Source organism: Myodes glareolus, chromosome 6 (assembly GCF_982192425.1).
Source record: "Myodes glareolus chromosome 6, mMyoGla1.1, whole genome shotgun sequence".
Taxonomy (NCBI): domain Eukaryota; kingdom Metazoa; phylum Chordata; class Mammalia; order Rodentia; family Cricetidae; genus Myodes; species Myodes glareolus.
Window position 1 is genome coordinate 2823832 of NC_142031.1, and position 13582 is coordinate 2837413.

Genomic DNA, 13582 nt, shown 5'->3' on the forward strand with positions numbered 1-13582 from the left:
ATTGGCTAACTCTCACATCTTGATTAACCCATTTCTAATAATCTGTGTAGCACCACGAGGTGGTGGCTTACCAGGAAGGATCTTAACCTGCATCCATCTTGGAGAGGAGAGCTATAGAGTTTGCCTCATTGCTTTCTTACTCCCAGCATTCTGTTTTGTCTACTCCACCTACCTATGTTCTGACCTATCAGGCCAAGCAGTTTCTTTATTAATTAGCCAATGAAAGCCACAGAAATACAGAAGACTCTCCTCCACCAGACCTGGGCCTCATCCAGCTCATCCAGCAAGGGAGTGAAGTTGCTCCCAGTCCCTGGCAGCGAACATAAGTCTTACCAGTCATGGTGACAGCAGCTATTCCTTCAGCCCTCCTGCCCTCAGGCGCTGGGAATCTCCTCTGCTTTGGGACTATGCCTTTATTTTGGATTGTACGAGACAAATTGAACCTGTTCACTGTACAGAAGTCTTGGTGGCCAGCTGTCTATTCTGAGAAACAAAGGTATCTGGATGAAGACCAGAGACAAAGACCCATGTGAGCCACCGGATCTCTCATGCTTGGCTGGGAGGTGGGGACATTTTTTGATCAGCTGCCTTGCAGGCTGTTAGTGTGCAAGCCAGCTTTTGTTAGAGTTTGGAATCCAAGTTCGTGTCCCATTAATTTGATGCAATGAAGACCCTATACTCTGAATGCCACCAGGAAAGCACTTGTTCAGGAAGGTAGAGGACACACACGAGGCAGAAATGCATGACCCGTGTCTTCAGCCAGGATCACAGCTGTCCTGCCGACTGACAGAAGCCTTGACCGGCATGCCCCACTCATCTGGTTCTGCTAACTCATGGCTCCCTTCCAGAACCAACCTTCTTCGCTGTTGCTCCTTCCTCAGAACTTCTAGGATACCCACCGTCTGCAGGGCAAAGGGGGCCATTCTGCTAGTGAATCAAGGTCTTGCAGCCCACAGCCTGGAGTCTCAGAGGGAATGACTTTCTGGGCCACTGGCTTGGGAAAGCACAGCTTTGTCTAAGTTGATCTCTAAACACTGGATTTTACAGTCTGATGCTGTCTTGGGCCACTCCATGATCCACCTGGGATAACTGAGGCTCAGAGAGGACCAGCAGGTTGTTCAAGTCTGTTTTGGCTCGTGTTAAAGGTCACTGATTCTTCCCCCTGGGTAGTTCTGCAAAGCCCAAGCGCAAAGGCAGCACCCCAGCCACTCAGATCAGAAGCCTACAGCGTCCTTTCTCTCCTGGACCTCACCCCAGGGACTCAGTCACAGGGAACCAGAACAGCACACACCACCAGGAAAGCAGGCTGAGGCTGAGGCAGTCCTTACTCACAGGCGGGTCCTATTGAACCCAGAGCCAGAGGAGCCCACCCGACCTGCTCATAGTCTGACACATCCAGAAGAGACCTCCAGGCCTGTGTCTATGGCATACCCCGTTCCTTCCTGTTCTGCGAGGGAGATTCCCCTTTTCATGGTGGCCATGAAGCGAGTTTTAGGTTCCTGCTCACAGGCTGTGCCTGCCCTTCAGCTCCTAGTCACCTAAAACAGAAAATATTGGAGTCACAAAACCCTATTAGGAGAGAGGACAAGGTATATCATGAGCTTCTCTATTAACATGATCAAAATATATTATAGACATGTCCGAAAATGCCAAAACCACTATTATGTATAATTAATATGCACTAATAAAAACAAGCAAAAATAGATTCAAGTTGAGCCCACTGGAGAGACACTTCTTAGCCGCTGAAAGCAATGTGAGCTCGCAATGTTGGAGAATTCATCAAGGGCTTCCTTTTATTGTTTACAAGAAATCAGCTTCTTTAAATAACTTGATTGTGGCTTTTACAAGTGCAAACCCATTTCCAGGATATTATTTCTATTCATCAGATTTTTTCATAAGATAATTTTCCCTTTGTTAATAGAATGATTGTTGTTCAGTGTTTGTTGGTGTTTTATTAGGAAAAATCAAGATGCAGCATTGGACGCCACAAAAACAAAACAAAACAAAACAGCCCAGGGGTTGGTGATACATCCCAGAGTTTCAGACTTGGAAGGCCGTGGAAGTGGGGGTTTAGAGCTTTAGAAAAAACCTTGTCTGAAAAACTAAAACATACATGCACACACACACACACACACACACACACACACACACACACACACACCCCTTAAATCTAGCCCTCCCTATGACATCAGCAAAAACAATGGAACTGGTTGGAGCGATGGCTTAGTGGTTAAAAGCAAGGACTGCTCTTGCAGAGAACCTGAGTCTGGTTCCCAGCACCCATGTCAGATGGCTCACAACTCCAGGGGATCTGACATCCTCTTCTGCTTCCAAGGGCACCAGCATGTTTGTGAATACACCTGCACCACACACTCACACACACGGAGAGAGACAGAGATAGAGATAGAGAGAATTAAAAATGACAGTGAAACAGAATAATCTTTTGAGTCCCTACTGGCAGGCACAGATATGATTGAGTTACTCCCTAGGTCCCTAGGACTGGACAGAAACACCGCGGTGAGGAACCTGGCCACACCCAGCACTGGCAGGCACAGATATGATTGAGTTACTCCCTAGGTCCCTAGGACTGGACAGAAACACCGCAGTGAGGAGCCTGGCCACACCCAGCACTGGCAGGCGCAGATATGACTGAGTTACTCCCTAGGTCCCTAGGACTGGACAGAAACACCGCGGTGAGGAGCCTGGCCACACCCGGCACAGCTCCGAGGAGCCCCATCGTTTTCTTCACTGTTTCCTCTGGCGCCTTCCAGGTGTGCCAGACAGTCGATGCCAAGGCAGGAAAGCTTCTCCCAGGGAGTCAGGCTGAGGTCTGGGCCACCAAGCACTCCCCTCCCAGGACAGTAAGTTCTGCCTTTTCAGTGTTCATTCCCCTCCCCCAACTGTTGGTCACTTCAGAGCCTTAGGGAATGTCTATAAAGTTACCCTGCCTAACTCGGCCCCTCCCTAACACCAGGAGGAGGTGTGAACTCTGAGCAAAGGTCTCCTACCTCTGCTTGCTCTGAACCTCCTTGGGGGAGACTCTAGAGGAAACACCACAGGAACACCTAGGCAGAGCCCGCCTCTCTCAGAAACTCTGCCTTGTTTTCTTGTAGGTAATGGGCTGCTTGCACAGGGCTCCTAGAAACTGCCACCTCAGGGCAGCGTGGGGACCACTCTTCCCAAGCCCTATCTATCTCCTAGGTAGGCCCAGCCTGAGCTTTCTCACCACTGTGGCAAAATACCATTGTAAGGAGCAAAGTCAGTTTGGCTCACAGTTTCAGAGGTTTGGTCCCTGCTGGACACCAGCCCTCAGATGCCACTCTCCTTCCCCTTCCGTACCCTCTGGGCCCCAGCCTGTGGATGGTACTACCCACATCTATGACAGGTCGTTCCCTACTCAGGTGACCCTATCAGAGCTGCAACTCACCAACCTCCTGGAATGTTCTAAGCCCAGTTAACTTGACCACAGGGACAGGCGATCACAGTGTCCTGTGGTCATGCGGTACTTCAAAATGCTGAGTGATCTGAAATAGCTGGGAGTTCCCATGGAAACAGACCTATGCCCCATGCTGCCCTGCTGACAGATGGAGGCGGAGCTGGGTGTGCAGACACCAGGGCTGCCTTTTGTTTTCTTGCAGGATGGTAGGGAAACTGAGGCCACAACTCTGAGGGCACAGGCTGGTAGGCATCTGACTGACAGAAGCCACTGTGCTCCTCTCAGAGGCTGCATCCTGTAGCTGGCTGCCAAGTGGCCTTCCTGCTTGATGTATTTCCCTCCTAAGATGAATAAATGCGACGTTATGGGAATTTAGCAACAGGATAAGCCACAGATGGAAAATCAAACACTTAGAAAAATCATTTGATGTTTTTATTTACTCCATACGAGACGCTACCAGCTTGGGCTGCAATTGGAGTTGTTACATAATTTATGGCCACAAAACTGATCCCTAACGCACCATACTCACAGGCTTTGCAGGTCCCTGAGGCACCCAATTCATATTCAGTTCTAGTTGGGCAGGATGAATGGCAGAAGGGTGCAGGGAGGGGAGCCACCTTCTGGAGAGAGCTGAGTCGAACTGGTAGGGAGGGGAGGTAGACAGAGGCACACAGAGGCAAAGTGCTCTGCCATGGACGGGCTGACGTCTATGTTGACACTGGTGTTGTGTTATGCAGCCAGTGGAAAAATAAGCCCCATTGGCAAGGAAGAGAGACCTCCTGCCTCACGCCTGCTTGATGGCGCTCACAACACAATTGTGACAATCTGGCTGTAGAGAAGTTTGTTCACATATCCTGACCACACTCATTATTAAATCCTTCTTGAGGAAAGATTGGCCAACATCCAAGGGCAGATGCAAAGGAGCTCATCGCTAGGATTAAGACTGGTGCTCCTAAGTGGGGATTATCCTGGGACAGGTGGCCTTAGCTTAGGTGCAGATGGGCACCTTATTGCCAGTCCTCCTTCCCTACCCCCTCTTTCCTCCCTCTAGCCCTCCCTCTCTCCCTCCCTCCCTCTCCTACACCCTCCCTCCCTCCCAGATTCCCTTCTCTCTCTCCTAGATTCCATCCCCTCCCTCCCTTCCTTCCTCCCACCCTCTGTCCCAGCTCCCTTTCCTCCCTCCCTCCTAGTCTTCCTCCTTCATTTCTCCTACCTCTCTGTCTCTCTCCCTTCTCCATTTCCTCCTGTGTAACATCTCAGCTTCAGCCCAGGCTCAGGTACACACGCTTCGAATGGTTTACCTTGTAAGACAAGTGTCATTGGTCTTCATTTTGCAGATGACAAACAGAAAGCTCTGCCTCTGAGGATCATGGCTGTGTGTTCGACATGGTCCAGTGACCCTGATCCACAACCCCCACTTGAGTCTCTCCTGCCTTTCTGACTCTTGGTATGGGTTGAATCGTGTCCCCCGAAGTCAGCATGAACTTCTTTAGAGATTGAGTTATGGGATCAGTCAAGGCATCAGTTGGAATGAGGTCATGGGGGAGTGGGCTGGGACCCGAATCCAATGTCTGATGTCTTTGGAAAAGGAAAATAAACACATGCGCCCAGTGAAGGTAGAGATACAAATTGAGTGACCAGGGGTGTCCAACAATACCAGAAATTAGGGGTGGTGTGGAATGAACCATCCCTCGTAGGCTTCAGGGGAACCAGCTTCAGACATCTATTCCTGCAGGCCTCTGACTAGACCAGGCTGTCCTAGGACGTCTGTCTTGGGGATCCAGTCTCTCTGTGGTTCCTACCCAGCTCTGACCCCTGAGAAAGTCACATGACTTGAACTGGACAGGAGGGGCTAGTTCTTGAAAGATTCGTGGAGGATCTGAAATGGGCCACCTCACCAGAGAGAAGGGACAGCCAAGTTCTGACTGAGTAGTGGCCTCCAGGTTGTGGGTGGGAGGGAGAGCAGGGTTGGCCTTGTGTGACGATACACGGATCTCACAAAGTGGGAGCGTCCGTTCATGGACGAGGACAGCCGAGAACAGTTTTTCTTAGTATTCCTTTGGGGAGGCTCTTGTGTGGGGCTGTTTAGATCCCTGAATGGTGTCTGGTACCAAAAAGATAAACATTAAAATATCTGTTCCAAAATGACATGGAGCTCACAGATACAACACAATGAAGCAGAGATTTCCTGAGTGTTCCTAGTTGCAAAGTTAGATCAAGTTGGAGTCTGCATTTAACTTGTTTGTTGGGTCACCTAACACATATGAGCCACTTGGGTGGCTCAAAGGCACCACACACCCCGCTTTGCCTGAGACACTGAGTCCCCTTTACGTCCCCTCCTGCCACATCTCTGACTCTCTGCTCAGTGTTCAGGGACAACGTTTTTGGATATTCCTAATCTTACATGCCTGACCTCCTCCAGGACAGGGATATCAGTGGCCACAAAGATGGACAAGTGGCCAGACCTGAGGAACCAATGCTGACGTGTAGCTGGGCTTCTGCCATACAGGACAGTCCCTGGGAACAGGACACTCCCTGGGAACGACAGTGGGGTGGCACAAGGGACAGTGACTTTCCTGTGCCCCTTGTCAGCCCTTGGAGTGACTTCCTCTTTTGGAGGTCAGTGATGGGTCCTGGAATTGCTTTTCTGAATGGCCACAACCTGGGAGGTCTAAGATCCTAACCTTGCACTCACTCGCTCTGGAGTTGTGATGGGTGCTCTGGGAGAGGAACCCCTTGCCACTTCTAGATGCTGCAGGCTTCTACTGACTAAAGCTTCTTGGATTCCAGTTGCCTCATTGTGGTCTCTGCATCCAGGGTCATATGGCCGTCTCTTCTCTGTCATTTGTCTTATGAAGACACCATCATTGGGCTTAGGGACATGGTGACCATCCAGCATGTCTTCATGGTTTCCTTAATGAATCTCTTTGCTAATCCATCTCCACACCAGCCCCCATTTACAGGCTCTAGGAGTTGGGACTTGGGTAGAACTTTTGGGGGCCACCTTTCAGCCCCCTGTCAGTGAGGTCTATGTTTTGACAGAAGCCTCTTGGGCCTCTGTCCATGACGCAGAAGCTCATCCTGTCCCACCACATAATGTTCGGGGGGAAGGGGGCTTGCCGTGGAGCCAGGTCTGCTGGTTGTTCTGCCAAGGACACGAGCTAGGGTCATCTGAAAATAAGAACTTTAGTTGAGAAAATACCTCCATCAGATTGGCCTGTGGGCATGTATGTGGGACATTTTCTTGATTAGTGATTGATATAGCAAGGTCCAGCCCATGTGGGAGATGCCACCCATGAGCGGGTGGTCCTGAATTGTATATATAAAAAAATCAGGTTGAAGAAGCCATGAGAAGAAAACTAGTAAGCAGTATTCCTCAGGGCCTCTGCTTCAGTTCCTGCCTCCAGGTTTCCGACTCCTCTCCGCGATGGACCACTGTAAGCCATAAGCTGAAGTAAGTCGCTTTTGGTTGTGGAGTTTGTCGCAGCTGCGGAAAGCACACTAGGACTCCCAGGAACTGCATTTTTCAAAAGTTTCTCTGGCAAATTTGCCCATGTGGAAGCCTGAGGGCAGTGACCTCTAGGATCAGGGTCTGGAGGCAAGCAAAAAAACACACCAATGGCACGTCTCTCTCTCCTTCTCTCGCTCTCTCTTTTCTCTCATTTTCCTTGAGTCTTGCTCTGGAGCCTGGTCCTGATGCTGAGATTTCAGGTTTGTACCATTTGGCCAAGAAGACATTTTCAGTGTATGATCATGTCTTACTGAAGGCGTCTTGCTGTGGCTGTGTGACCACTGGAGGGGACAGGATAGAATCAACCTCAGAGTCTGAAAGTAGTGCTCTTGTGAGAAACTTCCAGAACTGGAAGCAAAATACACAGAACCATGCAGACAGTCTGGGGCAGAAGCATGCCTGGAGACAGAAAGATGCTCAGCCAGGATCCTCGGAGTGTCAGGCAGCTGACTCCAGCAGCCCACAGCAGCTTCTGCCTCTCCCGTGATCTCTGAGACACACTCCCTGAGGACACGCCCAGGCTCAGTGGACACTAACGAAGCTTCCATGTAGGAAGGCTTAGGAATGCACGTGTGTGTTTATTTTGCTTAACATTTGTTTGTGTGTGTAGCACAGCCATGGCCAATATGGATCTGTGTCTAATTAAGGTCGGATGAGCTCCTCCAACCAGGATAAAATAAAAACTGTGATAAGAAGGCTCCCTGTGGGTTTAATTGGCTGCATTTTTTCTTTCTTAGTGGTCCATAAAACAGCAGAACATTTTTCTGTCAATAAGGCCCTAAACTCAAGAAATATTCTAGAAAAAACAGAGGGCTCTGCCCATGTTGTGTTCATTTACTTTTCTTTCTTGTGGCAGCTTTAGGCGGTGACAGGTGAGAAGGGAGAGGCTTAACCAGGGCCTCCATGGGGTAGGGTTGGAGTGCACCTTAGGGTGGGGTCATCAGGGGAGGTCGAGCCTTAGGAGGGAGGCTGGGGACCGGGCCTGAACCTGAAGAGGAATTGCTGCTCTGGGGAGAGGATGCTTGGTTGCAAAGCGTCCTGTTAGGTTTAGCTGTCAACACAGTCCAGTTGGGGGATCGCCCAGATCAAACTGAGGAGTAGTCTTGATTATTGACTAATGAGGGAGGGTCCAGCCACCGAGGGTAACCCCACTCCTAGGCAGGTGGACATGGTCTGCGTAGGACAACGAGCTGGGTGGGATCCACAGCCTTGGAGTGCTCCAGTCAGTAGTGTTCCTACATGATTTCTGCTTGGAGGTCCCCTAGTGACCGACTATGGCTTGGGTGTGTGAGCTGAAATTTGGTCATGGTGTCTACCACAGCAACAGAAAAGCAGGTTAGAACATGGGGCTCTGGGAGCAACTGGGGCACTGGGGCACTGGGGCTTTGGAACACTGGGGTGTTTGGGTGCTGGGACAAGGGAGCTCTGAAGCTCTGGGGGGCACTGGGGCACTGGAGCACTGGGGCTCTGGGGCACTGGAGCACTGGGGCACTGGAGCACTGGGGACACTGGAGCACTGGGGCACTGGAGCACTGGGGACACTGGAGCAGTGGGGCACTGGGGCACTGGAGCACTGGGGCACTGGAGCACTGGAGCACTGGAGCACTGGGGCACTGGAGCACTAGGACACTGGAGCACTGAGGCTCTGGGGCACTGAGACTCTGGGGCACTGGAGCTCTGGAGCACTGGGGCTCTGGGGCACTGGAGCACTGGGGCACTGGAGCACTGGGGGCACTGGAGCACTAGGGGCACTGGAGCACTGGGTCACTGGAGCTCTGGGATGCTGTTTGAGCTCCTGCTGCACATAGGCTACTCGGGGTTGTTCATCTGGGTACATACTGAGAACTCTCCCTCAGTATGCCTGAGGGCAACCTGGCCTCTGGGGCTACCAGAAGGACTAGGAGATATGGCTGCACAAACTATGGCTAGCCACAAGTCAGTTCAGAGCCTCAGGCCCTTTGACCCTGAGAGGGCAGCTGAGAGACTCCCAGATCCTCAGGTGTCCAGGAGAGTGTGTTCTGCCATGTTTCACAGCCCGCAGTCTGGCTGAGATGCAGGGCCCTACAGAGGGAGTGGAGAGGGTCTGTGGGCAGATAAAAGGGCTGAAGGCTGCAGGGGAGGGATGGAGGACTGGCAGCCACTGTTTCTGGCAGAGCAGTCCTACTTTGACCCCGATCCCAGACCAGAGGCTCAGGAAACAAGGTGGTGCTGTATGGAACACCGACTGACATGGGACCCATCCATTTGCCCATGCTGTCACCCTCCTGCACCTGAACATTGTCCAGAACCAGGCTCAGAGCCCAGCCTTTGGGTAGGAGTTGCAGGGAGGGCCTCACAGACAGAGTCTGCCTCAGTTGACTTTCCTGCTTAAGCCCAATTCCTCCAGAATGAAACCTTTGCTCCAGGGAGCCCTGCTGTGTGTGACTAGACTGTTGGGAATCCCTTGTGCCCCTTGGACTCACCTCTTCCCCACCAGCCCTCTTCCCATGCCCAGACTATGGCCCCCATCTTTCACTTGGCTGGCCCACAAAGTTTTCCTTTCCTGGTCTACAGAGACCTACATTCAGAAGTCAGTAGTCCTTTGAAGATACCCCGGTAGTACCTGAAGTATTCACATCTTCTTTCTATATAGAAAGATGGTCTAGTGGTCCTCTGAACACACCAGGGACTTCTCTATGGAGTCTGCTCAGTAGGTGCACGTGGGTTTCTTCCTGCCTGGGTTGCTAGGCTGAGGGTAAGGGTCTGTGGTTTGACCCTGGCCTATAGTTACAGGGGCAGCTTAGGTCACCTGTAGATTCTCTCAGAACCTTTGCTCCAGAGAAATAAGAGAGTCACCAGGCTTTTTTTCCCTCGGGCATGGGTACTGTCTACAGGACAGCAAGGGACAACTTGCAACAGGCATGGGACAATCCCTTGTTTGCGACCTGAGTCCCCACTGTGGCTATCATGTGTCCCGCTGACTTGGCACAGCAATTTCCAATTGTTGACAACTTTCTTCCTTCATTCGGGACATAAAACAGCCAAGACAGGCAGAGTAACTTCAAAGTCTCATGACTACCACATGGCAGCCTGGGGATTTGAACCCACATTGCTGCCAATGCTGGGCTGGATCCTGGTTCTTTGGTTTGGGCTCAGGTGTCTGTCCTAGGGACAGTACTGGCCCGGAGTGATATTGATGTGTCTCTGAAGGTTCATCCACAGACCTGACCTACTGCAGGACAGGTACACACAGATAGACACCCTCATGTTGTGTTAGGCTGCCAGGCAGGTGTCTTAGGAGAATGGATTTACAGCCTGCCAGGGGCAGAGATGGGGGTGCATCTCCCCTGAAACACACCTGTTAAATATTTGAGTAAAGCATGAATAATTCATGTTCCAGAGTCATACTGTTACTGATGAACAAGGCCAAGGACTTGTAAGTGGTAGGCATTTAACTAGGCTTTGCCTCACAGCTGTGGTAGCTGCACATTTCAGTGGGACCTGAGGAGTTTGAGTGTGCAATGAAGGGGAGAAAGCTGGAAGGGAGAGTGGGGTCTCACCTTCTTGGCCACTGTCTGGGAGGTGTTAGGGATGCTGGGTGAGGGAGCTAGACATCTGGGCTGAGGGACTCAAGATGGAAGCTGTAGGTACAAGACCCTGTCTCCCGCTAACTCCACATCCCAAAGAGCAGTGCGCAGAGGTGAGACCCTCAGGTCAGTGCTGACATCACAGGTCACTATCTGAAGCTGCTATTTAAAGGCTGCTGGAGGGTGGAGCAGCACTGGGCCCTGCAGACACAGCTCCTGCAGACTTCCCAGCGTTTGAGGGAGTCCCTAAGAAGGGCTCTCTCTGGTCCCATCTGGGATCTGTTCACGAGACACCAGCTGTATCTCACAGTTCCCCAAAGGTGTGACTCCAGAAGGGGCTGAGCCCAGGTCCTGGCTCAGGTTCTCACATGAAGTGGTCATCCATCGGGCTGGCAAGTGGGGTGAAGCTGGAGCTGTGAGTGGCCATGGGAGCAGTAGTGACAGCAGCAGGTGACAGAGGTGTGTGGCAGAGGGGCAGTGCAGCTGCCAGAAGTTTGAGGGCTGCAGAGCCCATTCCATAGCCCTCTGTGACTGTCAACTGCTCCTGGCTTCAGCTCCCTGCTTGATGGACCTCTGCCTGGGGATGACCACCGGGTGGTGGTCGTGTGTGTGTGTGTGTGTGTGTGTGTGTGTGTGTGTGTAGGGTGTGTGTATGGGGATGAGAGAGCAGAGACTAAGGACATCATAATTCATGACTCAGTCTTGGAAGTAACATCATGACTGTCATATCCTAATGCTCACACAGACTAGCTCCATTGCAGTAGGTGTGCAGGGTGTGCAAATATGTGAGCAGTAGGAAGTGGGATGACTGAAGGCAATCCTGTTGGAGGATGGCCACCTCCATGTCCACCCCAAACTGCTGTTATTGCCAGTCCCTGTGACCGCTATGTACAGGGAGGGTTGGCAGTCCCCACAGTGGGCTCCGGTGTGAAGGTCAGGCATGGCAGAGGAGGAGCTAGCAGACATTTCCTTGTTCTCTGCATCCTAGCCTCTAATTTCCATCCTGTCACAACTCTGTGGTCTCAATCACTTGCAACTGACCCCTTCGCTGATGAGAGTTATAGCTTTTTGGTGGGTTTAGGATGTTGGGGTTCCCCAGTCCTGGCTGGGTAGCAGCTGCATTAGAGCTACTGGCAGTGAGATGTCCAAGACTATTGGCCTTTACAGCTATTGCCCCCACTGTCACCATTGCTGAGTTTGCTGTCTCTTCTCTCTGCTCTTGGATCCTGCTGTTGTAGCCTTTACGGGCTCTGCTGCTACTCATGGGCCCAGCTCTGCAATGTCACAGCCATCAGCTGTTCCCACCGCTAACGTGATAAAAATGCAGCAAAAGACGACATCTTCGTGCCAGCAGAGAGTTAGCCAAAGAGCCTGCTATGTAGGTAAGAAAGAGTGTTTGTCCTTATGGCAGCCAACCTTCATGCAAATGAAGGCTTACATTTACACCACTCACAGCGGACATTCACGCAAATAAAGGGTTGCATTTACATCAACCACCTTAGATTTTTCTACAAATGAAGGCTTGTGTTCACCCTAGTGAAGGCATTGTCCTCTTTGTCTCAGTCCCAGCAGTCCCTCTCCTGGGCCATCAGGGAAAGTGCTCCCACGGTGGCCTGGGTGGGAACGGTTGCGAGAGTCTGGTGTACACAGTTGGCAACAGCCAAAGGCTACACCTGTGGAGCCAGAGCTGTGCTAAGGTAGCAAGTAGCTGCAATTGTTGTGGAACTGTTGGGCAAGAGCTTCCTCAAGGTGTCTGTAGAGCATCCAATATGGTGGAGTTAGCACTAGGCTTTGTCTGGCCAGGTACTTGACAGATGGTCCTTTGTTGAAGGCAGCCAGGGGTGAGATCCGAGAAGGGGGTGCCCAACAGTTACCAATTCTGGAGTCAGATGACCTCATTGCTCAACTATTTGCTTATTTGCATGAAAGTAAGCATGAGAAGCAAAGGTTATAATGAGAACTTAGAATTCACACTGGTACTTGATAGTGCTATACCAATACTTAACCCCTGTCTGGTGCCTCAGGGAGAGGTGGACCCCTAATCTGTGACTGGAGGGTGCAGATGAGAAGCACCCTGTGTCCCCAGTCTTGCCTGCCCAGTTCTCATTCAACCTGCCTATCCTTCTGTCCAAAGTGTGGCTCTCAGGCTTCACCTGGAAGTGGAGACTCTTTCTAAAGGCAAAGGGTGTCCAAGAAATGAGAGGAACCCAAACTCTTCTGGAGATGGCCCAGAAAAGGATGAGTGTGCAGTCATCAGGGCCAGTGGAAGCATCCTGGACACAGAGGTCTGCAGGGGAGGTGCTGGGAAATGGGACTCTCTCCTCCAGAGCAGGCTGCAGCTCCAACGTGGACCTTCCTAATAACATGTTGACCTGACAGGGCTGGCTAACCCAATGTCTCATCTTCTGAAAGGTAGAAGCTTTGCTATTTTGTGTGCCAGTGGTGCCTATGTGTGTACAGGTGAACACGGTATAGGCTGAGGGCCAATGCCAAGTGGCTTCCTTTGCACACTCTCCATTTTATATTTTTGAACTGAGATTATTTATTTTTATTTTGTATGTATGAGTATTTTGTCTGAGTGTCTGTATGTGTACGTAAGAGCATATCTGGAGGATCCAGAGGAGGGCCTTGTGTTCCTTGGAATAGATGTTACTGACTATTATGATTCACCAAGTGCGTGCTGGGAACTGAATCTAATCTCTCTCTCTCTCTCTCTCTCTCTCTCTCTCTCTCTGTTTTTTGAAAGAGAAGCAAGGGCTCTTGATTCCTGAGTTATCTCTCCAGTCTCTTCCCTTGTATTTTTAGACAGGATCTATGATTATCAGTTTATATGCTAACTTGATACAGGTTAGAGTTGTTTGGGAAGAGAGAATATCAATTGAGAATATATCTCTCTAAGATTTCCCATGGGTAAGACTGCGAGACATTTTCTTGGTTAATGATTGATGTAGGAGAACCCCGTCTATTGTGCGTGGTGCCACTTATGGGCAGGTTGTCTTGGAGTGTATAAGGAAACAGTCTGAGGAAGCCATGGGGGAGCAAGGCAGTAAGAAGCATTCTTCCATACTC